The sequence below is a fragment of the Belonocnema kinseyi genome, chromosome 10 (assembly GCF_010883055.1).
Source record: "Belonocnema kinseyi isolate 2016_QV_RU_SX_M_011 chromosome 10, B_treatae_v1, whole genome shotgun sequence".
Lineage (NCBI taxonomy): Eukaryota > Metazoa > Arthropoda > Insecta > Hymenoptera > Cynipidae > Belonocnema > Belonocnema kinseyi.
Window position 1 is genome coordinate 84,450,816 of NC_046666.1, and position 4,050 is coordinate 84,454,865.

The 4,050-nt window shown below is 29.6% G+C and overlaps 1 long non-coding RNA gene across 1 annotated transcript in view; it reads right to left on the bottom strand.

Moving 5' to 3' along the window:
• Positions 1 to 3,227: 3,227 nt before the first annotated feature.
• Positions 3,228 to 4,050, bottom strand: part of LOC117181922 — a 4,568-nt gene continuing 3,745 nt past the window's right edge. The window contains exon 2 of the long non-coding RNA XR_004468212.1: positions 3,228 to 3,787. This is a non-coding gene — a long non-coding RNA (uncharacterized LOC117181922). The remainder of the gene's footprint in view (positions 3,788 to 4,050) is intronic.

The following is a 4,050-nucleotide window of genomic DNA, read 5'->3' on the forward strand; positions in this document are numbered from 1 at the left end:
ATCCTCCAATATTATTTGTAATGTTGAGGTTTAACCAAAAGTTTAATTTATAAATTTTTCCTCAGAATATATACACTTAGTGTATAACAATACACGGGTGTAAATGTTGTCAAGTACTAAGAGTAATTTACAAATTAATTTTACCCGTGTATTGTTATACACGTTTTATTTGAAAATATTTTATTCTTTTCATTACATTTTATTTTTTCACATATATTCGTGTCTCAGTTTGAGAGTGAAGAAAACTTATTACATCTGTATCTCATTAATAACATATGGTCACTGAACGTCAAACTTTTTTTTTTCTAATACTTGCAGAGTTTCAGTTAAGAGAAAAATGTATAGCATGCGTATTTTCTAATTGACAGTTTATTTTCATTGAATTGCGCAAGCTAATTCCACGCAAGCGCAGTAATACAAGGCGCCCAAATGAGGTATTTTCACTTCAACCATCAACTAACTTCACTTCGTTAAAAGCTGAGGGGAAAACAATGGATCAAATGCATGGTACAAAACTTTATTTCTGTAACGTTGTTGTAATTTATAATAATTATAATAATTTTATCATTTAATTGAATAGAAATTTAAAAAATATGTACTATTTTTCAAATACACTTATATAGAAAAAATGATCATTTATGAAGATATTAGCAAAATAGGGCAAGATTTAACTAAATCCCTTGCATTTGGTCCCTTGTTTTATCCTCGCAGCTATCTACGAAGTGAAGTTAGCCTCTTGATTTGAAGTGAAAATACCTAACTGGCAACAGACGACGGAAACCAGAGAATGAAAATATGACAAATTTTGAAAAATTCAGCTTCAAAGAATTGTGCGAGGAATTGTTATAATTAGGCATCGTCGATGATGAAGTTTTCGAAAAATTGAAAGGTAGTAATTTTTAATTGAATATTTATGCACAAAATCATTTAGCATTTTGAAAGTTTCTCAAACCTTAAAGGACCTTATGGTTAATTGCGAAGACGAATTTTCCAGTTTTTTCTGTATGCTTACCTGAATGTTGTAGCCACGCTAACTTTACAAGGATTTGTTCAATCGCGTGAGCCATCGATGCACTTTTTAAAGGTCCTCAAATAAAGGTTATGTTCATTGACCAGATATATGTCCAACCAAAATAAAAAAATTTAAAGCATTTTAAGAATTTAAAAATATTTTTTTTTTCAAATTTCAGAAATGTTTGTCAAAGTTTCTTATACATGAGTGGAAGACTTGCAACATATGTACTTTTATTGATTTTTAAAGATATTTGTCTGACAGCTTAGGAAATTTTATTTAAAGTCTTCACTGTATGTCAATTATATTTAGAAACTGAGTGAAATTTTTCAATTAAACTAAAATGTAAAAAGCTATATTTTTTTAAATTTAAAACAAAAAGGTTTACATGTTTTAGATATTTTTGTCAAAGTTCTTGGTGCACGACAAAAAGACTTGCAAATTATCCCAACGACATTTAAATTTTGTTTTTCTCGATTAAGAAATATCAATCTAAAATTCTACTAGATATAAAATATATTTTCTTGACATTTTTTTAATCAGACGTTAGAAGTTTAAAGCGTTATTTTTAGTGTATTTGAACCTGGTTTACAAATTATCTTGATGAAATTTTTCAATTGGACACAAATTGAAAATGTTCTAGATTAATAAGTTCGCTTAATCATTAAGATCACTGTAAAATGTATTAACTAACAATATGTGCATTATTAAAATAATATTTTATATGTAAGTAATATTGTTTGATTCAAAATGACTTGAATTTGCAAATATTTATTTCAATAAATGAATAAGCAATTATTCGATTATTATTTAATTATTTATTTCATTGCTTACACGTGCCAAGTAATTTCAAATTTTAAACAATTTCAGATTTCAAAATAGCGCTTAAATATATTTAGAACGTAACCTTTTCAAATTAACTGATTTCTTCAATACAATTATAACTAATCAATCATTAACAGAAATTGACAAAAAACTTAAGTTTTTTTCCTACAAGAAAGTAGAAAAACAATTTTTGTCTTTGCTAGTTAAATCTATAATTTCTCATCGTTTTAAAATACCTTATTTTCATTATGAGCCTATTTTTTAAAAACATCGACTTCTGTATTATTAACGTAGTACTGTCCTGGTTAAATAGCCAAACTTCAGCTAATACTAGGAAAAGTACTGGTAGTGTGTGCTGGTGGGCAGTCGTGGAACAGTACTGCGCAGATGATAAACTCTGGCACACCAACGTTTCCACACAGATACTTTTTGCTAATTACCCACATATAATTCATTTAAATGTACATTAGTTTACACATGTAAGTGAAATTCGCTGTTTATAGATTAAAATCTTCTGGCAATCGAAGTGAATTTGAAAGTGTAGCGAGGTAATGTTACTATGAACAGTCGGTTCATTAAACTTGTTTGAACAGACCACACACATAACGCGGTATTTCTCGACTTAAAAGAATGTATGCAAAGTTTATTCCACTTCTTACTAATATCCAGTATATCAAATTTGTAAGTATATAACTAGTTGAGTCCAGGATGGTAATTTTGTTTTTATTTGGTATCAATATTTACGATAAAATCAATATTCGCGATGCTGTAAGTCATCTTACAAAATTAAAATTCGGTTTTCATCCATCGCGTATAAGTTAGCAAACTGTTATATCAATATGAAGAAATAGCAATTGACGGTTTTGAAATAGCTTTAAATCAGTTGTCAATATATTTCTAAATTAAGGATAAATAATGAATAGAATATTTTTTTAAACAATATTTACATGTATTAAAAAATGAAAATAAGGAAGTAGAGAAGATGTGCGGTTGCAATGGGAGAAGTAATAATCGAGACATATAATCCAGTGCGTTTTATTACGTAAGTAAAAAAAGCGCATACCGAGTGCCCTGATGGAGCGGTTGCGAAGCACTGCGTGCGCCGAACGCATTCTGCCATTTTCTTATTTAGGTCGGCTTTATGAACGGGTAATGTAACCGCGTACACACATGACCGATCCTAATTAAGTTTTTCATGAAGTAGAGGCAATGTTACACCATTCTCGTCTTCGCTCTAGTATATCCAATCAGCAATTGCTCGACGATGTCGATACTTTCCAATGATCGATATCTTACTGTCGTTTCGTGATCTTACTATCAATCCTGTTTAGATCGTTAGCTGGTCAAGTGTAATAAAACTTATTGCTATTTACAAAAATTATAGGAAAGGTTAACTTTGACTGTTATGGGATTTATTTTCTTGGCACACGTGCTATTTCTCCTTTATCATGGAACGCGAAAGCTTACACTTCTTTGCGTTTTTATTTCCCTTACGTGCGTTTTTAAAAAGATATTGCTATATAGTAAAATTCACATTGTATGCATTATATAGGTAACTTAGCAGTTAGAGCAACTTATGTTTATTTATAAATTAAAGGACGTTAATGATATATCCATTAACCACTGAAAGTCAATTTGAAGCTTCAGTGTCCTTTAAATTCTTGCAGGTGCTGTGCAATAAAGTTTGCCTTTCTATACTTACATAATTCATATTTCTAGAGTGTTCTATATAATGTAGATACAATACGCAGAATTTGAATTTAATTAGGTGGATTGTAATAAGGAATGAAAGTAGGAAATTTTAGTGCAAACATCACTACATTCTATTACAACGACGAAAAATCCTTCTTAGACCACAGGGTCATATTCTGAAATTTCTTGAAGACACAACGTTGGGCTTCGCAAAGTAGTAAATGTATATTTCATCTGAATGTCTTAATTTTCTGATTTCTGAAAATTGAAAATATTGTACCAGTTAATATATTTCATTACACAGTAATAACTTTTGAAATTGTGGTATAAAATCATAGTTAAAAATTTTTTGCTGGTACGTTTAACTAAAAAAAATGTTTATATATCCCTTAAACCATCTGTATTTACAATTTAATATCTAGATAACACAGCCACACAAAAAAAAGTGTGCGGATCTGGTAACAAGACACACGTATTCCTATGGATTTTGGGGCGCTGAATTCAAATTCGGTATCAAAAAT